We start from the raw sequence: 26,072 nt of genomic DNA, 5'->3' as shown, positions 1-26,072 counted from the left end.
CACCTGAACCGCATGTCTTTGAACTGTCAGTGGTGCCACCAGAAATCTTTCACAGGGATGACCAGATGGGGCCACTGAAAATCTTGGGTTGGCACACCAAAACCAAAATACATTATGTATCCGTTATCGATCTGTACATGTGTTAGGTCGTTCATTCTTCTTCAAATAGTTGTATTGTCCTTTAATAACAAATAAAAGATTAATATGCAGCTTCAACTTAAAGGAGTATATTGATTGTAAGGAGCAAAACATTTAAGGGGAACAAGCCTTCTCATGTTTAGGGGGAGACCCGTGGGTATTCATAGAACCCATTTCCATTCAGATATCTGCAGTTTGAGAGCTAAAGGGAACCTTTAAAAACTGCCATGCTAGTTGTTCCCTCACCTACCTTTAAGGTGTTATTTAGACCCATTCCCTTGCTGAAAAACTGAATGTTCTACCCCGATAAAATTGCTTTGGTTCGCCACTGGAAACTGGAATACTCAGGGAACATTCACACAGACAGAGGGTGAACTTATAGATTCACAAATATAAAAAGAGCCAGCTGTGTAGGGCTTAAATCTATTTCTGTGAGGTCAAAAGGTGTTAAAAAAGAACATGCATGAATTTGAGGCACTTTACATTAGCTACAGTATATCACATTATATTTACTTAACTGACGTCTTTATCTAAAGTGATTTACAGTAAGTGCATTCAGGGTACAAACCTACAAACCCAAAAAGTGCAAGAACCATGCAAGTACATCAATCATCAATATATATGCTATCTATCTATATGACTTCAAATTCTATGTCAAAAAAGGCATGATCTTCTGACACTGTGGGTCTACATTATAATGGGATTATTTTTTTTTTTTTAACAAAAAAAGACAGCCATCACACACAAAGCATATCTGGAATTAGAATTGTAAGAATTGGAGACCACATGTGAAACAAGTTTTGAATTAAGGTCATAAAGTAACACCCACTTAACTCACACTAGAGGCTTCAGTAGCTGCAGTACATCCACAGCTTGTATTCAGTGTACTGTCTCTGTCTTGCATACACTGTCGACAGTCAGTTGGTAAAATCAGACATCAAACAGTGAGGCCTGATGTTCGTCTGCTACATCTGTCTCGGTGCTGCTCACTGTTTATTGTTTCATCTCTACTTTATTTACTGTTGGCTTAATTATTTCCATGTTTGATCTTTCTGAGGGATGTCGGGGGCAACCATTTTCCTGATGTAGCCGCACAGTCACACACGCCAAGTCCAGAGTGTGTGCATACATCCACTGTCCCACACACACACATGGGGTTCTCCTGTTCACTTACAGGTGACAGAGACCTCAACCACAAGATGGATGACTGTCTGACTGCGACATCTTAAACCTGTTACCTCTGAGTGGATGTTTATTTGAATTCTCCTCCCTGCTGTATCACATACAGGGGGGAATTCTCTTGAACTGCAGCAACAGGAGTGTAAATATTATGGGGAAAGCCACTGAGACATGAAATGTAGCTTTAATTACAACATTGATATATCGAGGTCAGTCTCTCAGCACATGCGGAGGGAACTTGACCTTTCCTTTTTCTGCCCATGATTTCTTGTTTGATTTGGTGTACACACTCATTAAACAAATGTATATACTGTATTATATATGGTACAATATGTTTGTATAAGGGCTAGATGTATGGTGAAGGCTAAATGGGGTGCTGGAGGCTGACTTTAAGGCACAGCCACAGTTGTGCAACTGGACGAGAAATCAAAGACAAGTTACATGAAGAAATAAAATGATTAATGCCATCTGTTCAGGCTAATGCTACCCTTTTATTAAGTAGGTATTTGAGTAAAACAGGTGTTCGCAGGGTTAAAGGTACTCATAGATAATTAATAAATAGAATAAAATAACTTATGCAACTGGTTCCAAACTGCACAAGGGGTAATAATCCACTCATTTTAGCTGGCACATGTTTGAATAAATTATTTATGATGGGGGGAGTGGATGGAAATGTTCAGTCTCTATGAAGTGGCAACTTAGAGGTCTGAAAAATGAAGCCAACACTGAAGTGCAAAAAACTGCAGTTCTTCTAATGGCCACTAGAGGCAGGCTCCAAGAGTGAGCCAAACCCCATGGACACCCATGTTAACAGCAGAAATAAACATGTTTAAAGCCTGGTACAAAAAAACAGTTTGGTCTTCGCAGCTTATTTCAATGTCATGACAACTGTATGGAGGATGCATTTTTTTAAAAACTTAAATTTATAAAGGCTTAAAGTTTTGCTTAATTAAGGGTGTGTCTGCTTTGAGTGACAGGCTGTCTGCAATGGGTCACCACAGTCTATGAGTCAGATCCACCCCTCACTCCTCCACAGCTCTAAGCTCTTGTCCAAATATGGTCAGACCAGTGAGAAGAGCATGGAGAAAAGAATATATTCATAAAATCTTCTTTTAACAGAATATTTTGTGTTGATATAGGACATCATCGTAAAAAGAAACTGATTGAGAGAATTGGTTTTAGGGCCTTTGAAACTTTGAAAGAAAATGGAAAAAGGTTTCATTTGATATGAGTACACTGAGTTAAACTTGATGTTCCTCCAGGTTGCTATTGTACCCAGCACCTTAAAGGTTACACATGATGTGGATGTGAGATATTGCCCTGGCTTATCTGAGCCCTCAGCCCCACAGTTTATACGTAGATACATGATAACAATCGCCACCACCTCGATACTGTCAAGATTAAACCTCTATCTGTAAGGTGAGGTGTTTAATGAAATATGGAATGTGGGACTGGCAGCCATCTATCTGAGTCTACTGCTCTCTATCTTTGGCATGAAGAGGAAGCCACAGCATATTGTAGCGAGAAGGTATGTTTTGATAATCATGTTTTCATTTTTGATAAACTTTTTCATTTTTACTTTACATTTAACCATTTAGATGCTGCAAAGGTAACTGATATGGTCATGTATATATATTTGTTATTTCTAAGTTGGAAAGTTAGCCTTGAATGACTTTATGATAACACACATTCTATCATATTCATTTTAGTAAAACAACTTTTATATACACACAGCTAGTCATTGTTCAGCAGTGAGGAATGAGAAGCTTCTCTTAGGTCGCAGGTGTGTTTTCATGTGGGGTCTTTTAGGTTTAAAAGCACAGACAGGCACACAGACTCCCCCAGATTACTGACCAGGCTTTATGCTGGTCCCCAAGGGCTAAACAATCCCTCCCCCAACTGCTATTCCCAAAAGGACCCAATATAAACTTAGGGGGGTGAAAGTATGTCTGACATACCTGTTGTTGTCATGCCTACTTCATAATTTAATAAGACATAAACCAAATGGATGAGCTGCAATAAAGATGGTATTTACTCCCCCCAGCTACATGCTCGTAACCCAATACTCAGCATTGATGGAATTTAAGACCTGGTCTGGGCTAAGCTGGGTCGGGCCAGGCCAGGATATGCCTGCTCTGTGGCTCAGAGAACTGACAGGGTCTCATACACAGAGGGGAAACTTTCATGATGCTTCATGGAGGAGGTCTGATTTGATTGTTTTTCAGAAAGAGTTCAAATAGGGCACAATGTCAAAAAGGCATAACATATGAGGCTCTGTACATCTGATCCTCTGCCCCTTTCAATGTGGACTTCCTATGGGTTTTCTCCGGGTGATAAACAGGAAGACTTTCGTCACATACTACAAAGACATGTCAGTCAAATTGATTACTGGAGTGTGTGCAAAATTGCTGGTCGAAATAACATGAGTGCACTCTGTCAGACAGTGTTAGCCCTGTGATAAACTTGCTCAGTGTACTTGGTGAATACACAGTGACCCATGGATCTATGGTCATGATTACAAAATGGTCAGTGGTAACTATAGTGCAGTACATCGTGCACTGGATACCCTGGGTCCCCCAAGGTTATGCTACAAAATATGCTACATAAAGTAAAGAATAGCTTTTTCAATATAGGGGTATGGATAAAGAATTATTTAGATGCAGTCTAGCTGTAGGTAAAACAATGGGAGAGGAAAAAACCCCACTGAAATTTAAGTAATGTTCAGTATTGCAATCTCTTTTTTCTTTATAGGCTACTCCAAATGATCTCTCTGAGGGGAGATGGAATTTTTTGGAAGGGCTTACCAGCATATGGAAAATTATAGAAGATCAATTAATTGATGAAGGAATACACACCATGCTGCTCTGAGAAAAATACAGAGAATTTTGAAGAGAGTTGATTGCGTGCCTCTGCCAACAAGGTGGAAACACAAGAGAGGCTCATCCTCATACTTTTGCCCCTGCAATCTGCACAAATGGTAAATGGACTTGCATTTGTATAGTGCCTTTACAAATTACAATTACAACCATTCAAAGCACTTCTACACTCCAAAGGCTACCATACAAGGTGCCACCTGCCATTCACCACCATTCACATGCACTTACACACCGATAGCAGGGCCATCGGGAGAAGTTTGGGGTTCAGTATCTTACCTGAGGATACTTCAACATGCAGACCGAACCGTCAGTCTTCCAATTCCTGGAAAACCTGCTTTACCTCCTGAATCACAACCATTTCTCTGTCATGTTTATTATGTATTTTCAAGGGTCATTGTGTGCCTTTACAGTACCCTGGTGAACCGGGCTTTAACGCTGTGAGTAAAAGGTCTGGCCCTGCACTGGGCTTTGTGATTGCAAGACGGGTATGGGTTTGCAAAGGCAGACCCCTGCAGGACTCTGTGTTGCAATGCTGATGCACAAGACAAGATTGCTTACTTAAATGTTTGGATTTGGAAGCATGTTTAGCATTATCATGTGGGACACAATTCTCAGTGGATGAATGTAGTAAGGGCACATGTGTACATATGTACTCTGCTAATCCATACTGCAAACTTCACTCTAACAGCCTTCAAGCAGCAATCATGTATTTTAAAAAAGAGCAACTGATAGTGTAGAGCATCTGTAGCTGAGAATCTGTCGGCAAGCATACAGATCAGCTTTATGGTCACAAAGTTTCCTTTTCCCAGTGGCTGCCTTGTGGTTGAGGAAAACACAATGGGATGCTTCTAGCACAATGGGTAAGCCAACAAACATAATGCTGCTTCAGTGATGTTGTACCATAAAGAATGTGTATCAGTCGATGGGGACATTTTAAAGCAGGACAGTCCATGTGAAAATACTGCACCATATAAACCACAAGATCCACTGAGGTTCATCTCCACTCCAGTGTAACAACAAATATTTGTGAAAATATTTAGATATGTAAATATATATATAATCCACCCATGCACTATATTGTATATAAAATAGATTTATCAAGTGAGACATAGTAAGTATTAATTTCAGCCTAACTGAAATATTTCAGATTTTTCACTCAGGCCATTCAGTCTAATTGAGCCAAACCAAACTTAACTTTCAGTGGCTATACTGTGTAATCAATCATCCTTCAGCCAGAACAAAATGGTAAAACAACATTATCCTCACAAGATTCAAATGGTGTCTGTTTCATATTTGGACCAAAAGTATCAATCACATTAGATTTTAACAATGTGACATTTCTATATGAGGTTTGGACCTGCCATATTACGGATTTGACTCACAGGAAATGTGGAAGTGTAGCCAAGTCTATTGTCCTGATAGTCTTTTATCCCAACACGGTCCCACTGTGGTGTACAGAGGAGATAAACAGTCACATAGCTGGGAAAGCCACCACGACTGTTTTCTATAACTCATAACGATGCAGGGATCCCATTACAAAACAGATGGATTGAGAAACAGGGAAAGAAAGAGGGCCAGGGGAGAGAGAACAATCAGAGAAAAAGGGTTTAGACAAAGATTTAGAAATTGGATCTGAGCATTCGAGGATTGTCCTGATTAGGAAATGTCTAAATAAGCCGTAATGTCTGCTGACTTTTGCAGTGGAGGGAAACACGCTGCATTATGCAACCCACATCCGTAACAAAACCAAATATTGTCACTATATCAGATACATAAATGTGCCAAATGAGAAGCCAATTTCTTACACTGAAATACACAAATTAGATGGTGGTATCCATTCTACACACACATACTGTTCCACAACCTTGTCCTCAGCATACCCCATACCCCCTGACAAGACTGATATTACAAAATAAGACAAAGAGTTTACAGTCATGCTAGGGACTGAGTGAGGCTGTACTTAGGCAATAGTGGTGGGTAGTATAAACAAAAAAGTAAGTAAAAATGTCAATACTTTATATCTATACTGATTCAAGTAAGAGTAAAAGTACTTTTAACATACTTAAGTATTACTGAGTAACTCCATTAGATGCAATTCAAATTTTAAATCTGTTCCCCTCTCTGCTGCTGAGATGAGGTCATCAAAAGCCCACTCCTCTTTACATCCAGATCCTCTGCACCTTCTTCATCTTATAACCATCATTACCACCACTGTCATCTAGACTGCATGAAAGGGTTCACTATTCTACTACAACTTTACCATTCTCCTTAAATATATGACATCATGATGGGGTCTAAGCACGTTTGCATGCTAAAAATATAGGTAAAGCTGAGCTCCATTGGAGCGTCATTAGCTTTGCACGTATTTGGTCACTGGACAAATATTGACCTAATGTTGGTTCCAGATGAAAAGTCAGGTCATCAACAAGTCATGCAGAAGGAGATGTGAAATCTGTAACAAATGTTGGTACAGGTGGTTCGGGCATCTGATCAGGATGCTTCCTGGGCACCTCCTGTTGGAGTTGTTCGGGGCCCATTCAACTGGTAGGAGGCCTAGGGGCAGACCCAAAACATGCTGGACGGCTTACATATCTCATCTGGCCTGGGCAAGCCTCGGCGTCCCCCAGGAGGACCTGGAAAGCGTGGCTGAGGAGAGGGACATCTGGAATACTTTGCTCAGGCTGCTGCCCCCGCTTCGGATAAGCTGTTGAAAATGGATGGATGGAGTGTGTGTGTCTCTCCAGTAGGGCATATCACTACCCCCCTCTGGATCCCTTTTTTCTCTGCACAGGTGCTCCAACTATCCAGTAGGTATACTTCAGTGACAAGTACATGATCTCGCCAGTTTCCCAGCAAACCCTGTTGGCTGTGCTCAGCGAAGTGAAATAGCAAGATGGAAGCATTGTGTCTGGGGGCTTGAACACTGGTAAATGGTAAATGGACTGCACTTGTGTAGCGCTTTTCTAGTTTTCCTACTACTCAAAGCACTTTTACACAACATGTCACACATTCACACACTGGTGGCTGAGGCTACCATACATTGTACCACCTGTTATTCAGTAACCATTCACACGCACTCACAAAACAATGAAACAGCCATTGGGAGCAATTTGGGGTTCAGTATCTTGCTGGGATGACTTGCTCTACCTCTGAGCCACAGCTGCCCCATGTGTCCCTGCAGATTGCAAGTACTTTCCTTTTTTGCTAAAGAGGTTTGTTTGATTTGTCAGCACTGTGGGACATCTGGGACAGATGCTTCCTCAGTCAAAGGACCTGACCAAAATAAACGGGTTGACCGCAATTGGGTTCTGTGTGATACAGATGGATATAGGTGGGAATGCAGTAGTAAAACATGTTTATTGGTTAAGTCTGACAGAGGAAGATAAGGTTGTCTTGTATTTAAGTGCTTGGATTTGGAGGGTGACTGGTGGTCTGTACTGGTAAACACTGTTGCCCATCGCCTTGCAACACATTCTTTCATCTTTACAAACAATCACACTACACCCATTTCCATCAGCCTCCAATCCCCCACCTCTGTCATTGACCTCCAGTTTCCATGGTGGATGCACAGCTAAAGAGCCCAGGAGGCCAGGTTCACTGCTCCTGACAAGCAGCCTTCACTGATCTGTCTGTTGGCTAGACACATCTACAGGGATTTGGTTACTGTCAGCGGGGTACTTCAGAGGACAACCCCTCACACATACACACACACACACACACACACACACACACACACACACAAACACACACACACGCTCACACAGAGTAGTATGTATGCATGAATGGATAAACACATAGTCTCTCTGTCTCCTATTCGCAAACACACATTTAGGTCCTTACCAACTTTGACACATAAACACTCACATTCACAGTTGTTCCTCTACAAATTGCAACACAACCATACACAGAGAAAGATGGAGGGAGCTTGGAGGACATGAGTAAGCAGGCCTCAGATTTGATCCTAACTTCCCCACAAACAGATGTTACTTGCTACCAATTAACAGCTGTTGTCATTACTGCTGAAATAGGTGCACCGGCCTCCCTCCAACACTATTTCCATCCTGACCTTTTCCCAGTAGCTGTTTTTTTGATGGAGTTGTTATGTTGCCGAGAGCTCTTCCGAGCAGGAGCTGGGTGTGTTGCGCCTGTTACATCAAGAGTGTTGACAGTCTAACTCCCCATCATGCTAACAAGCATGACTCTATATAAATTGGAAATTCAGACGAGTGGAAGTTAGTGGAATTTCCTGGTTCTGAATCTGAGGTCTTTTAAGTGTTTCAGCCTGCAGAAATACAGATCTGACATTTATTCCAAATTACTGATTTTATGGAAATTATGAGTGTCGGGCTTTATAAAATATGCACTGACATTATTAAATTCAGTAAGTGCTGCAGCCTAGCTTGAGTGTCTGCTTGAAAAGGCCCCAAAGTTAAAAGAGCATACTGTATTTAAGACTGTAATTATGTCAGAGAAAACTGTTATCTGTCACCTGCATCAGTTTGGTCTGAGTGCACCTGTACAAGGTTAGCCAACTCAACTGGAATGTTTAAGAGATATCATCGGAAATACAGTGCTTCATTTGTTCTTATTGCTTGTTCACTTGTTCGTCATATAGACACCACTGTTCATTTAAAAACAGACATGCTAACTTATGCACGCTTATATAAATGTAACATTTCTTCCTGCTCCCTGCCTCCGACCCTTTGAGCTTTCCTCCCCATGTTCTTGTTACCCAATCCCTGTGAATCACCAGGTGATAAATGATCATTTCTTTCCAGCAGAGTATGGGTGGCTTCGTCTGACCCTGTGGCTCGACCTCGCTCACACAGACAGAGAGACAGCACAACAACAAACTGCTATAGTGTTGACCTGTCACTGTAAGCTCCGAGCTTTCTCCACTAAACACAAGGGATAACTGTGACACACGGCAACAGAGATTTTGTCGAATGTTCAACAGAAGTAAAGTTCAAAGTCAACTTTTCTTCAGCTTTTTCAAGAATCTGAATGCCTTTATTTAGGATGCGGGGGGGGTCATTTAAACATATCACTTTTGGCTTAATCATGTGTTGCAACCTGTACATTACAAAAGGAGTTTAGTGCATATATAGAATGCATGTATTTTTAAAAATTAACATGCATTTCATAAAAGACTGATATGTTTGGAGTTGTTTTCTCAAGATTTAAAAGTAAAGTTTAGAACTCTATGACCCAGTCATGACTGAAATACTTGTGTTTGAATGCACAAATGTATGTACCCTAATGGCCTTTGACAGAGTAGTACAATACAGTCAGTTGCATGGATCTCGTTTCAGGCCATGGAAAGCATTTTCTTGTTTTTCCTCCCGTATGTTGCTGATTTTCAACATCTTCCATTTGGTTTCCAAGAAGCGTGTTACTTCCTTGGTGAACGCTCCTCTGGTATATGTATGTACCCTATCAATATAATTAGATTCAACTGAGGCATACAATCCTTGGGAAAGATTTTCCTGAAACTACATGTGCACACAATGATATCAGGCCTTCCCATCTGTGATTTCAACACAGCACAGGTTTTAGAGGCAAAAACAAGGAAAGGAGGCTCACAAACTTTGAAACAATTTCAGTATACTGTAAATACCTTCCAATTTCCATCACAATAAACCTGACATGCCCTATTGAGTGTAACGGCCCTTGATCCGGTTTGAGGGTTTTAATCAAGAGTGACAAACGGACGTGTTGGACTGCAGGAGCGGTGGAAAATTCTTGATTGCCTTGATCTCCGTTTAACAACATCAAAGTCACCTAATCTGCACAGGATGCATTTTGGTAATGCTTCACAATAAAGAAGGGGAAAAAGTAATTATTATAATGAATATTGGACACAGATAAAATTAACATCAGCAACTGTGATGAAGAAATGTAATTGCCAGAGGAAACTGGCACACACTTGAACAATGGAATTAAGTTTCCAGTGCACCTGTAGGATTCCTCAATATGACGTCTGCCCTTCAGTATGCCTGTCATGTACGGCTCACGGGTGGCACAGCCGTGGGAAGCACTGGTTCCTGGTCCGACACGCATTCCTGTCCCTGAGTGCACACATGAACACACACCTAGACAAAATACACACGCACAAACACACACTCAGACACACTCCCCCCAGCCCGCCCACCTGGGCTGGATGACCCCCTAAACAGCTCCAATTACCAGGCACTGACAGACAGACAGATTAGGTCTGAACAAGGGTGCTGAGGCTTGCGCAGACAGACAGACAGACAGACAGACAGACAGAAGATAGAAAAGGAAGGCAGACAGAAACAAAGAGACAAACAGACAGATGCAGACAGGAAAACAGGTAAATATTATATGGCTGCCTCTTGACAGCCACAGAGAAGGTACGAGGGATGGGAGAGAAGGAGAATTCACAAGGGAATTCTGTCATTTATTACAGTGAGAATGTTTACATGAAGCCTTCATCAGACCAAACCAAGGTAAAGATTAGTTTGCTCTTTCATCATGACTGAGGTTCCCATGTGCCTCCCTTTACCTCCCCTTTGTGTGCACACACTCACACGCACACACACAAAGCAATTTTCTACCTTGAGGCAGCCACCTTCACTCATGACCTAAAGCAGACTATAACAAAACCTCTGTTAATGTGAGTCTGAAGGCCCAAAGCTAAAGTGCACACATACACACGCACACACACATGAACGGACACCCTCCCTCTCTGTGTCACTCTAAGTTCACACACTGCCTGACCAGCAGGATAAATCACCTTTCTTTTATGAAAGTTTTTCTACTGACACAGAGGGAAGGAAAGGGAGGGAAGGAAAAACAAATTCACGGGGTTGATTGCCAGGCCTCGGGAACAAGCTGGGCATTTTCAGCGTTTAAGTGAAGAGCGACCAATAAATTGACTCGCAACCACACTGACAGTGAGAAGGTACTGAGGCATTTTGGATGATTTATTATTCACAGATTTTGGACGTTTTTCCGTGTTTTGGCTTGTTTGGTCAGCAAAATGTTTCTTTTTTTTTCTCAAGACTTCAGGAAAATTGCTGCTTTTTTTCCAATTAAGCCAGTGTTTACGCAGTAGTGGATGAGGTGATGACAGAGCACACTGTGTGTTTAGACATGGGGGTGGGAGAGAGACTGCCCTCCTCATAAGGATTTTGGGGCGCACAATTAAAACAGTGAGTTTATTGTTTGGAGAGCCTTACATGATACAGCTGATCCCCCTTGTCCCAACCTGACCACAAACCCACACATGTACACACGCACACTGCTCAGCTCATACTGATGTCTGCCTCTAATCACAAGGGCAGCTCTGTGACAATCATCTGACAGCCAGTAAAAACATAAGATCGCGTTGTCCCCAGCAACAGGTCGTGCTCACAACGGCAGCGGCGGAAATGTCAAGTGTAAAACTTTTTTTTCCCCCCTAATAGATCTCATGTGTGGCTTCGGTTTCTCTCAGCGTTGCTTTCTTTGCCTTTTTGTCTTTTTTATAGCTGCGATATTGCACTTTGTTTTTTCCTTTTTGTGAAAGTTACACCAGGGACTGAAACTGAGGCCTTTACAGGGTTCAACATTTAAAGCCAAAGACATTTAGCACTACTAGCCACCAGCTACTAGCATTGCTAGCGACATTGCTCTCATGCTCTGACTCTGATGTTTTTTCTCAATCACATTCACATGTTTTGTTTTCTGCCCAACTTGTATTTTGCATGTTGTTTTGCCGTCTGAATAAATTTGCAAACCTTAATCTTGACACCTAGCATTAGAGCTCTTCTGTTTGGTTACTGTCCCTTAAAGGAATACTCACACCACAAAATGATCATTTGCATATCAATTACTCACTTCCAGTTATGTTGAATTTCCAAAGAAAACTTTGTTTTGCTCACATGCCTCCACTGTGAACAAAGACTCCAAAAACAGAGAAAGTCTTCACGAATTGAAGTTAATGGGGGCCATGTTTAACTACTGCAAAATTATATCAAACACGTGTTTACAAACTCTCAGCAACTCATGCAGTATAATCCAAGTCTCATTTATCCAGTTATATGCTCATACTTCCCAAACACATGCATTTTCACTAAGACCTTATGATTTTAAACACTTCTGCATAAACAGTCAGGTGCACGGAGGAGTAGCACGACTGGGAAAGCCTGTGTTTTTGAACACACATGCTTGCCCAGGAGCAATTCTCATATGCGTAGGTGTTTTAATAGTTTTAATAGTATGGTTTTAGAAAAAAGCACATGACTACATAAATGAGACTTGGATTATACTGCATGAGTTGCTTGAGAGTTTGTTAACAAATGTTTTAATATTTTCTCTATGTTTCTCTATAGATTCTTTGCTCAGAGAAGCATGCAAGAAATACAGTTATTTTTTGGTGAGTAATTGATATGCAAATTATCATTTTGTGGGCGTAGCATTCCTTTAAAAACTCATATTGACTCAGCTTTAGATATGCCCCACATTTGTCCATCTGGTCTCTAGCGAAATACGCTTACTCACTTTCACTTTGTCAGATAAGTAAATTGATACAGAGTGATACAGATCTTCTCATTTAACTCTTAGAAACACAGTGAATGTGTGTGTGGTTGAACTATTTAAACTCCTTTCTTGGGGCTTGCCAGGTTATGTGGAGCATGTCTGAAATTTTATTTTGAATTATATTTTTTTACTTGTAATATTTGCCATCAATAGAAACAGTAACTGATGTGAGCAGGTTGCAGTATTCAGTGGCCACAATGAGAAATAGAAACAGTATTAACAATATGTGGAGTAACTGAGTAACACAGGTTTCACAGGCAAACACCTCAGTGGAAGATACTATGTAACTAACTTCAATTACAAAATCACTGTTTATCCCTGATATCTAAAGACAACGTTTGAAAAGCACTTCAGAATGAATTTCAGGTATTTTCAAGAGCGTCTGGCCAAGAAAGACTGGCTCAGCAAAGTGTCTGATTAGAACCACATTTTCCCCGCTAAGTGGAAGATCGATTGAAACACAAAACGGAGCAAAGGGAGAGAGCAAGAACACGAGGACAAGAGAACTGAAAGAAATCCGAGAGCAGCAGGCACGAGAAGGTAAATCAAAGTGAGAGACCCAGAACAAAGAGCAGGAGAAAGACAGAATTGGGTTTGTGTTACTCTGTCAGGGAGCCCCTTCAACAAGTTCAACAAGCAGACTTTCTCTAAGCAGCTCATTGGATCCAGATGACCACTTCCTCACTCTGTCCAGCTCGGTGTAGTATTGATCAGCCAGGAGACCCGCACTTGGCAGAAAAAAAAGTGCTGCTTCTGAAAACCCAAATCAGTCATTATTTGGATTTTGCTTTTATATATTTTATGGTATGATGTATTGACAAATTGTTATGTTTTTCACTAAGTTTAACAGATCTCAGAGGCTCTGCGGTCAAAGGGCTATGGAAACAGCTGTAGAAGTTGGATGGATTACAAAATATTTGTTTCTTGCTCGATTTCTGTCTTTCTTTCTTTGGGTAGTGATAGAAAAGGCTTTACGAGACAAATCTTGCCGCCTGAATGTGGGTTTTTGAAGTTTATTGAGCATTCAATCACTTTGTATAAGCTTTAAACAAGACATCCAGTTTTAGAACTTGGACAGACAAAAAAAATCATAGAGATATGATGTGATGTGTTTGAAGAAAAAAATAACCTTGTTGGATGGGATAAAATATCTACAGCATGAAATAGACTGCTGCTAATATTATCTACAGGTGTAAAGGTGACAGACTTCATTTATATAATCTTTAATTCCTAAATCTTATAATTTGAAATAATTTTTGAAATTCCGTCACTTTCAATGGTATAGACGAGACTAGATGTAGCCTATGTCTTTTGTTTGTTGTCCAAAGTCCTGTTGAGTTTCCATCTGATTAATGTTTTTCATGTCAGTGAAGCAAATAGTTTTCTTCCCAACATTCCTGAATTGTTAGTGGCCTAAACTCTTCATGTCATCCTGGAGTCTTTCACTCAGAGAAAGAGAAAGGCTCTTTAAATTAAATTATAAATAAATTGTGACTGGCTGGTGTGGCTGTTGCTTGGCAGAACATCCAGGTCTCTTATTGATGCTTTTTAGCCTGTTTTCCAGCGTGTTTTAGCATGGTATGGTGTTCTGTCACACAAAGCAAGGAGGATCTACAGTACGGTCACTATGACAGTCACTGCCCTGAAGGCCCAGACACAACAAACCGACATCAGAGAGCTAAGGGCGACGAAGGCTCACTGTTGCGTCACATGGCCTATGTCTTGCACAAAAAGTTGCACTTGAACACACCACAAAAACTATAGCCACGGGCCAACTTGGACGTCCATCCTGTGCCTGTGTGAGAGGAAATAACTTTCCATGGCAGCAGGCGGCGGTAGTCTGTATCACGTTAATAACGAAACCCAATGTAAAAAGAACAAATTATATTTATGGTGCACTAGAGAACAATTACACAAACAATTCCAAACCATTTCTGCTAAAGAGCTCAATGACTAAAAACACTATCTTACCTTATGTAACAGGTCTGTTTTGATTTCACGCCATCTTAACTTTAGTTTCAAGTGAGTGATTTAACATGCTAAATTGGCTGAAAGACAGCTGAGAACAGCTGACAAGAGCTGACTGATGCCAACATTGCTGGCAACACAGCAAAAACTAGGGGAAAAGCAGTGACCAATGGCCCGACTTTGACTGACAGCCAATCCTTGGCTTGGTGTGTCGCACATTACATCACAGTATCCACATTGTCCCTATATTGTTGCCTTTTTTCAGTTTATAGTAGTTTTGGAGCTTCTGTGTAAGTTGCCATGTATGAGACCAACTCAACAATATCCCCAAAAAGACTTTGCTATAAATCTACATCTAGATTTGGCTTTTTCTACATTACACATTGAGTGTGTTTCACTTTTAAATGTTGGAAGAAAATCATTCCAAATAAGGTGCAGCCCTGATTGACATTTAGGTTCACCACAAACTCAAAACATGTCATCGGGTTAAATGACTAGTTTGCCCTGTCTGTTGAAAAATATCGCCCATGTTATGCCCTCACATTGGCCTCAAGGGTCGGCAAGGTAATTTGCACTTCATATGAAAACTTACAGTAACATATCCACATATGAACATAAACCCCATTGGTGGAGACCATCAGGCAGTAATATATGATGGGTCTGTAGGGCATGGGTCTGTAAATGACACACAATTTGTTGCAAATTGGTTTAAAAATGAAAAAGACAAATAAAAACATTCATTGATAAAGTCAGTAGCAAGATGAGCAACATGTCAGTTATTGTTTCAGAAATGTTGTGCTAGTAATTTTAGTTTTTCTCTGTAAGCGTTGAACTGCTTCCAAGACAGGTTTTCCCCTCAGTGGCTCTTCATGTGCTTAGTAAGTAAAAGTAGACCTGCAGTGGTCCAAACCTTTGTAAATAATTATCTTTCTCTGGTTGATGACTCAGACATCTCTGCCAGTGTATGACAACAATGCCAAACATTACTGTCATCGCCACCAGAGTCCTGTCCCGTCTGTTATGCATTACTGTAATAGACTGCTGATTGGTGCTATTTTAGTTTCACAACACAATCAGAAATACAACTTTTACAGCTTTTTTTTTTTCTCGATGCCATATTGTTTTATTCCTAAAGCTCTTCAATACTATCTTTTTTACTTTTTTAATACTTTTTTTATGAAAATGGCATTATCTTCTAAATCTAAAGCTCTGTAATCTCGGAATAAACTCCTTATTTAAAACACATCAGTGTAGCTGTTCCATTTCACTAAGGTATACTCTTTCTTCTGACTTTTTTGGTTGATACTAACACACATTTATTTGATCTCTTTAAATCTTTATTTTTTCTTAATAGAGTTCATCTCAAATTTACAAATAAATGATGCTGCAGTGGGCTTAAATACCCTAAATCTGGGGTGTCTACAAAATTTGGCGAAAAGACCATGTGAAAACCTGGGGGGCAGCTGCTTCTCGCATTGTATGTATTATTGTTTTTTAAAAAAATTACGTACATTTGACACAAACTGTTTTGTATTTCAGTGAAAAGGTATTTAACTTTCCATCGCTCCTGAAAGTGGTGTCCCTGGTGTTAGGTTCATGTGCCTGTTTACCATCTGTCTATAGCCCCTTCTACACTGCCTCTTCAAAGTGGGAATTTCACGCCGCTATGCCGCCCTGCCACCCGCCGCTCTTTATAAAGGGTAAAATCAAGGAATGAGGGAAAAAAGAGTTGTCTCGCCTTAAAGCTGGCAGGCAAACAGGATGGGAATAATTGGCAGCATGGGTGTGAAGTTTTGACGACGTGTTACAGTATCGACAAACCGTGGGAGATTTAAAAAGTAGCTGATAGCCGTTAGCAGCTAACTCAAAGAGGAAGAACAGCGTTGAAAATGTCTGCAGGTCCGCGAGCTCTTTACCTCAGAGCAGAGAAGAAGAGCGGCTGCCATATAACAGGGATGGTAAATGCTTGTTTTTGCCATGTTATTGTATATAAAGCGCAGCTGATGTGCATGTTATGTGTCACACTAGAGGCTGGCGCTGGTGTTTTACGTCACACCCGACACACCTCTTTTGATTAAACAATCTTGGTGGCATGATTCCGCTGTTCTGTGGTTCTGGGTAAAATGCAAAGGTGGCATAAAGAAGGGACTTCATAGCGCCCCAGTAGCGCAGTCTCTGTGTTAAAGGGGCTTATGAAAACACATTAGTTCCACCTGCGTAGTTCCTGCTTGGTGTGTGTCTACAAACTGTAAAATTGTCTTGCCATCATAAAGTGAATGAAAAAAAACCTTTAAAGTGATCTTGCTTAATTAACCAGTATTGTGTTAATCATATACAGTAGTATTTCTAAAGACAAGCCGAGGGCCTTTTAAATTAGGTATGCAGGCCACAACTGGCCCCAACTGACTTTGGACATGACTGCCCTAAATGCTTATATTACTCACCCACCTCATTTTTTTTCAAGCATCTTGTACGAGAAGAAATTAGTGTCACATATGACATCATAAGGAGTTGTTACTATGGGAATTTGCCTTTTAAATCCAGTGATATAAAAAAAAATACATATGTTGAATGAGTACCTTCAAAACTGTAATATGTAAACTCTTAGGGGAGAAAGAAAGAGGGAGGTATAGGCAGAATTAAACCTGTTGCAGTGATATGCCCTGTGCTGTTACCAATCAGCTACCAATGCCCTCTTAAATTAAAATCCCCACATTAGGGTTTCTTGTCAAGATTTTAATACAGTTTTGTGAGACACACCATTTGTGTAACCACCACCAACTCTTAGGCTAGCAACGATACTAAAGGCCAGTATATGGTCATGGATGCCATGTGTTTTTCTAAATAAGCTGTGGTTTAGTGGACAGACCACTTACTGAGATGGTCAGATACCCACTGAAAGCTCTGGCAGCTGCTGCAGATTGCTTTGGCATAACATAGATGCTCCTCTTGTTTTTGCTCTACACACATCTCCTCTCTCTCCACATCTTCCTGCTTTGTCTCTATTAAATTTTGCACTCCTCCAGTGTTTCTTTATTCTTTACTAAATGGACGCTGATTCACACAGCCCTCAGTGGCGTAAGAGACCACAAAGCCTGCCTTATGTTTGTCTTATCTGAGAAAAAAGAAACAGTGTGTTTACAGAGGGGCTGCACTTAGTCAGAGAGCTTAATTGAAGGTGAGTGTTGGTATCTGGGTTTGGCCAAAAGAATGTGCATGGCCCCAAAGACTCATGGGATGTCACACCCACTCCTTGGGCTTGGTTTCAGCTGCTTTGCATGTCTAAAACAAACCACTACATCTGTTTTTACTTCGTGTTTTGTTTGCGGATTGAGAAGAGAGGAAAAAATAGTGGCTTCAGTAAAAAATAATTACATTGGCTTTATTCTCCTGGATCTCCTGGACTGAAATGGGAGAGTGATCGGATGAAAGAAGCAAAGGAGTAGAGAGGAAGAGGAGCGATTGGGGTGAACACAGATTTGTATCGAGAGGGTCGTGAAAGGAGAAAAAACACTGACCAGTTTGTATGACCGTGCACATGTGCACACACACATGCTTAAACACAGATGGATAGGATTTCCCTGAGAGTGGAAACATCAAGACATCTCTGCCTCGTTCAGCTCGGCTGGAACACATTGAGGTTTACACATCAGATCCGGACATTCAAGAGGAAAACAACTTTCCCTTTTCTCCATACTGTGTCATACCCAGCATCTGCTACCTACATAGGACAAGTTAGAAAGTAGGGGTGTCCCCGACTAAGAATTTTCATAGTCGAATCTGATTTGACAGATTTTTCCTTTAGCCGACTAATCGTCAAATCATGTTGTTTTCCCCCTCATTGATTAATGAGCTCATTTGCGTCAGTTTCTGCTCCAGAGAAAAGAGGTAAAACACCCAAATAAACAAATTTAATTCTTCAGTTGGCATAATAACATAATAATAACAGTAAAAGGGTTATCATTTTATCTTTATCTTTATTCCTTTCACTTCATCAAGGTATGAGGCTCTAGATGAGTGAAGACGCACTGCAGCCTCATTCATGTCTTTAACAGGAGTTGTTTCTGACTTGTCAGAACTTGCCATTTCATTCACAAATAAACATCCAAAAACATCATCAAAATGTTTAGTAACAGTTTTCCTTCTTTCTGACTTCAAGTTACCTCATTAATCAACTCAGGTTCATACAAGTTCATCCACACAGACCGTGCGTCACCGCTCTCAATTGTTTGGCCACGTCGGACAAAAAGTAGCCAAATAAAAAATCAGAGTTTATCAAGAAAATAATCAGCGGTGAAATTCGTTTCAAGACACTTCAGGTAAATGAATAATCCTTCAAAAAAGTTTGATTTGAGAGCACATACGTCCTCCAAAGTGTTGGTTTATGCACTCCGCTACCGTAAATCACCATAGGCCTCGATGCTGCTCTGATGGTCCTGTAGCGCACTCACTCACCTCAGCTTATTTGGATCAAGCAACTGGGTGATTTATTAATGCATAGTAATGATTATGCCTACTGATTAAATGCACGCATCATTTTCAATTTTTTATTAACAGAAATTAGGCTGATGTTTGTATCAATATAGGCTATATATCATGAATTACTAGAAAACAAATACATTCTATGTCAAATCAAGATGTTCAGCAGCAGTGAGCACCCCCATATAGTCAGAATGGTACGATATTGTTTCATAACCACATTTTGCAACGATTTGACGGCGAGACTGGCCGTCAAATCACACTTCCCCTAATCGAATCACAGAATCATCGACTATTCGGGGTCACCCCTATTAGAAAGATCTCTCTTCTACTACCAAGAGGACCATGCATTAAATTTAAAGTTCTAGAACCTAATGGCAAATCTCTAACGTCTACATTTTCAGCCTCCGAACCATCTGTTACTGTATCAACACACTAAGACACCAAACCTTCTTCTATGTGAGACTGCCAGGTGCACAAACAGATAAAAATCAGGCTTACAATTATGCCTTACTTGGACACTTAATGGAAATGAGCCAGCATTAAAGGCATTGTTTCACCTGTGTTAAGGTCAATTATTTAGGCATGTTCCGAAGAAAGTTGTTGTGTAAATGCTGACTGATAGCTATGTGAAATTTAACAGATATCCATCCGACCTTGGATTTGTTAATGACCAACTTCTAGTTAAAAATGGCAACATACGCTCAATATTTAGTCAATAAAATGACCTCTGTGGACACTTTAAATAATCATAAGGGATTACGTCACTACAGCTTGATGAGTTTGTACCATTCAGTGATTGTGTCTTACTTTAGATCTGAGGTGTCAGTATGTAGTAGCTATTATCTATCTTACCTGTAATCTCTGAATGGGTTAAATTATCTTCTCTCACTGCTCTTTAACTGGCTGTCAGCTGGTTTGTTGATCCATCAGTGAACTTTCATCTTAGAGGGGGAAAGGTGGGGAGGGTGGAGCATGTGGCTCTCAGCCCCAGCTGTTGCTGTTTGCATTGAGCGGATGGTAATTGCACACGCACACCCATGTACGCACACATAAATATTGCTGTTGGCATTCAAATGGACGGCTAAAGATAGACGCCCTGACATGGGATGTGATTGTGATGAGTAAGTGTTGAAAGTGAGGTCTGATATACAGTATATATACAGTGTACCCCTTGTGGTTTCAAGTGTCCATCTGGCTATGACAGAATCTGTGATGGCATACACACACACACACACACACACACAGATATTATACAGAGGACATCTTTGTTTCATATGGGAGAAAGCCATTTATACCGTAACTTTGATCTGTGTCAAATAATAATAATAATACACACACTGTATGCTCAAGTTGACAAGTATTTTTGTATGCACATGGTCCACATGTGAATTCATAATGGAGCTAGATGCAGGAGTGAAAACACACACACACACACACACACACACACACACACACATAGCCCGAAGCCACAGGTGTGGAGAGAGAGTTTTGTTTGTTTGGAAGGATATTTAACTCTCTCCTCCTTCTCCTCTCACAGTTCTCCACCTCATCCTTTCTCTTTTCCTTTTTCACCCCTTCTCTGCTTTCCTCACATCCTCTCAACCGCCCGTTCTCCCACTTCTCTGCAGCTTCGTTGGTCCTCTCACTGCATTTCTAAAATACCACTTCATCTCTTTTCATTTTTCTCCCCTTTGACAAACTGTCCTTTCCCACCTCTATTGCTTGTTTTTATTCTCTCCCCTGTCCTGACACAAACTTTCACACACATACAAATTCAGAGGAATGTCGGGAATGCGTCCGTTCCTGCAGCATCATGTTGTTGTTACACATATGACTGCAAACCCAAAACCTGAAGAGAGTGAGTGTTTTTCCAGAGCCAATGGATGGACGGATGGATGGATAGAGGCATGGAGTGATTGATGAAGAAGTGGGACAGTGTTGACCCAGCCCTTAAAGGTTTGATGCTTAATCCAAAGGTAAACAACAAGGTCTCACCCCAGCAAAGAAGTCTGGCTTTTCCTTATGGAACAATCCCTAGCATGTCAAATATTCTTTATTTGTTTGTTTCAAGGATTGTCTGTAGCAATACCATTTTATATTGAGTTAAATATTTGATATCTTGCACATAATTTGATTGTTCTGCAATTCAGCACTGATTCATCTTCTTTTCCTCCATATAGTCCTGTGGTTCTCAAAAATGTTTGGCCACTTATAAGCTATAGAACTTCGATTCAAAGTTTTTGTTAACTAAGCTCTCTTTCTCACAGTAGGCCTAAACAATATAGACCACTCTTGATCAGTTTATAAAACCCCCAAGGTGTAGGTCCACTTAGCACAGTCCCAGAGTCAGACATGCCTCAGACCTCCTCCAGTGTGGGATAGGAGGGAGATGTTTCGTGCTCCATGGATGGCTAACCTGATAGAAATGGAGATAACCTGCCCACTCATCCTTGTTTGGCTTAGGAAGGTAAACTTCTGTCTTCACTGCTCTAACAGCTGGCATAAACAAATATCTGTCAGTTAATGTGCATTTAGTTTGTAAGCAACACATGACCTGCTTATTTTGGGTTAAGCCATCTGATTACTTCAACTGCAGGATGTGACGGCTGTAGAAAGAGGGCTATTAAATATAAAACAACAAGCAACAGAGAAATTTTCCTTCAAGATAAACACAAGAATGCTTAAATGTCCAACTTTTATATTTATATATATTATATATATTTATAGTTTATAAAAATCCAATGTTATGTGTGATTAGTTTCATTTAGATACCCAGCTAAAGCTAACTTTCTTCATACAAAAACACCAAGCAGTGCCCGTATTGTTAATATTCAGTATGCTGTCCTGTATACAGCTGTTGCATCACTGTATAAAACTGGGACAGTTACACACACTATATATGACGATGAACGAACTGTCTTCACTTCCTCCCACTGTAAAAAACTGAAGCCAAAACGTCCTGCATACGAGTGCTGCCATCTTGCGCTGGTGGCGTCATTTGTAGTCTGTGCCATAGGGTTTGGGGGTGGAGCCACAGTATTGAGGTCCAACCCATAAATTGGCCCAACTCACATTTGTCAATTATGCTGTATAACTCCCTTTTTACAGCATCAAATAACTAGTGATAACCAAATCTATCAGAAAAATTAACACTTGAACATGTCAGCACATGTACCATTTGCTAACATGGAGGTTTATGGCCTATACTAGAGCCAGCCACTAGGGGGCAATCAGGATGTTTTGGCTTCATTTTTGAGGTGCTGTTATGTCATTCATTTTTTTATGAAGGTAGTGTTCAGAACTGCCTAACATGCTGTCGACTACATAAACAATTAACTATGCCATTACAACATGTTCTCGCCCCAAATCGTCACATATCGCAACTCTGTCAGATGCCTTTCATGTCTACATGCTACATACTACGTATCCTTTTGCATCTGCTGTTGACGTTCCAGGACGTGCTACCAACACTGGGGTGTCAACAAAAGCACATGGTTGGGTTTAGCGTTCGGGAAGTGAACGCCGGGCTCCTGCATAAAAATCCAGGGTATTTTGGACCACCCCTCCCACCCGCTCCACAGGGACTTTCCTGCTCCTTATATTATGTTGTTACTGGCAAAGTTTAAACCTGAAGCCATTCAGTAGTGTATCATACTAACATGACAGGTGCTGTCCTGGATGACCAGTGGCATATCATAACAATGCAAAAGGTTACGTCTGGCCGCATTACATACTGACACCACCTGGCCACGCATTATACCACCATGAATGGTGGCTCTTGGTGTCAGACACCTGATGCTGAAATCATAGACAAAGCTGTGGTATTCAATGACTTCGGCATGAGAGTGGGCTGGCCATTACCAACAGACTGTTCACACCAAGCACCCAAAAACGGCACCCAGTTTTGAAGCCAATTCTACATAGTGGCTAAACCATGTAATTACAACTTCCTGGTTCATCACATGATGCCATGGGGCCCAAAAAGACTTTTTTTTCCCATAGACTTACATTGTGACGTTTGAGGTGCATCCACTTCCCAGTACAAAGACTAAAATGGCCTGTATTTACATGGCTGTGTCCTAAAAGTTGTAAAATTCACTAATAGTCAAATACAGTGGGCGCCCTGGTAGTTCACTGGGTAGAATGGCACTATCAATGCTAAGTCCTTACTGCAGCTGCCCAGATTTGAATCTGGCCTGGGAATGACATGGGGCCCATATTATTCCCCCTCTCTGTCTTTCCTGCCTTTCCTGCCTCTCTGTCTCACTATCAAAATAAAGCAGTAAATAAGGCAATAAAAAAGTTAAGTCAAAGTCAAAGCCAGAGTTATGTTTCTACTTTCATTCCACAATGCTGAAGATCCAGGTCATTTTATATCCAGAAGTCAAAAGACAGAAGTTTTTTGGATTCACCAAGCAAGTTTTATAGGAATAAACAGGGCCCTGCCTCCAACACTGTATCAGTTTCTCTTTATAACTTTATATCTATATCTCTCTTCTACAGTATTTACATCCTTTGAGTTTTGCATGACTGGTCAAATTATGACACATCAAGTGTACATCTGAATAAAGTTCAAAACATGTTGCATGCCTCTTCATCAAATCACCAGCATCCAAATCCCGATCCTAACCTCTCTGGTTGAATGGGGAGTTAATTTCTGAGTGGCTGATGATAGTAAGCACCTCACCTCCCATCTCTCTTATCAGCTATCTTAGCTAGCTGAGCGATGGGGGAGTCCATCTAACTGGATTTAAGCGTGTCTTCTGGTTTATCCCTCTGATTGATAACATTCATCTGCTGAACTCTGCTCGGCATTCTCTCTACTAGTGTTTTACAATAATGGTGGCATCACAAGTCTGAGGGGCACAGGTCTGTGTGTGTATGTGTGTGTGTTTGTTTGACTAGATAGCCTACAGTTGTTAAGAATCGCACAGATTGTGTGCTGAATTATTCTGCATTGACATGCTCAACCTGCATTATTCTACAATAATTAACCACTTATCATAGTTTTAGTTGCACATTGTACATCATGCAAAAGTGGAAATAAAACACTTCTATTCTATTATTGCGGCAACTGAGTAAGAACACAGTCATCCTTATTCTTAGCTACAGTATGTCCTCAAACTTCTCTGGTGACTCCAGAGCACTCCCAGGCTAGCTGAAATGTAGAATCCCTCCATGTACTAGTTTGTCCTCCCACTCAGACTGGCTGGGCATGCTTTCACAGTGAGGCTTCCACGGTAGGAGACACTCTTATCAGAAACAACTTCTGAAGACATTACACAATAAAACATCTCTATTTAACATAAAAGAGCAATGACTCAGCTGAGTGCCTCTTGATATCTCCTGGCTCTATCCCTAAAGCTGTGTCCGAAAATCCTGTCAATGTAACTCATTTCAGCTGCTTGTATCTGTAATCTTATCATACAGCTCCCACCCAACGGCAAAAAAACTGATGGCAATCTGGCCTTGCTCCTTGTGTACCGCACCAATGTGGTGCAGTGCAGATCCACCTGTTCAACCAGCTCTCTTGGGCACAAGGTGAGATTCTTGGAGACGTTGTCTTTTAAATTTTGCAGCAATGCAGAGTCAGTGAGTGCCAGATGTCAAGGTTAACGTATATCATAAGCCTGCTTCAAGTCCACAACACACAAAGAGAGACTGGGTGGCTAATCACTCTCTTGACAGTATCCAATGTGAGGTCAAAGCCCTGTCTCCCTATTATAAGTACAAACCTCAAAAATCGGAAAAATAATTTTGATAATTTACTTTGGCACTAATGATTGACCTCTGCTTTAATCTCCAAGTTAATATTTTTAAAGGAAATAACATTTGCCATGTACAGCTGTTTAAACAGCCGTATCATCTGGTGGAAGAAATAACAGCAACAGCTCAGTCTGGCATCACCAACCTACACCCACCAGCACATCAGGGCTGTAAACCTGCAGAACTCCAACCAAAGGAAAATGGGGAAGCAAGGTTATGCAAACCTCTGTCCAAAATCTGCTTGTGGGCAGTTAACAGAATTAGACCCTCAGCCTTTTTTGGTACTGACCTGAAGGTTGTGCAAACATCTGCAGTTTTAATGTGATTTGAATGTAGAGCTGACGTGCATGTGTCATTTGCAGTTGAAATGTTCAGTTTCCATAGATCTCATTTTTCAATTTGGATGTACTGTGGATTGTGCAGCAGAGGATGAATGAAAGTATTGTGTATGAGTGTATTCTTTACAACATCAAGCCCATAACCCTTTGAGACCGAAATATAAAAATATGGAAACACTCAGAAATCAGACAAATTATAGGGTACTGAGAGATGCATCTGTAAACCAAACTATTTCTTACTGGTTGTTTTGTGTAAAAATAGATTATAAAATAGGCAGATTTGTATTACCTGGAGATAAATGATTTGCAGTGTGCTGATTATGTTTGATTTGCAGAGTAAAACTATTACAAAACAAAGATTATGTTCCTTCCTAAATCTGAGTGTTGTTTCCACTTGTATACCACTTACTGTATTGTGCCAGTTTTCTTTGCAGCTGCCTGCACCGACAGAGAAGAGAAGTAGATGTGCTGCTAGGGACAAATGTGTACACCACAACTGTACAGCACATGTACAGCAGTGACACGCCTCAGTTAATATGAATCCAAAATGAAATGTCTCATGTGGTGTAAAATCAGACACATCAGCTCTGGAATGTGTTTAGCTGGTCCGCTCTGTCTTGTCTGAGGCCTAAATGGTTTTGATTGGAGTGCAAGTGTTCATCATTTATTATGCAAACTCAAAAAGAAGTCACCGGCAACACACAATAACAATGAAGGTCTCAACCCAGCGAAAAAATTTCAAGCCAAGAGGGTTTTTTTTTCCAAGATGTTGGCTGACCTT

The sequence above is a fragment of the Epinephelus lanceolatus genome, chromosome 10 (assembly GCF_041903045.1).
Source record: "Epinephelus lanceolatus isolate andai-2023 chromosome 10, ASM4190304v1, whole genome shotgun sequence".
Classification (NCBI taxonomy): Eukaryota; Metazoa; Chordata; class Actinopteri; order Perciformes; family Serranidae; genus Epinephelus; species Epinephelus lanceolatus.
The sequence above is the reverse complement of the archived record's forward strand: the minus strand, read 5'-3'. Positions refer to the sequence as shown.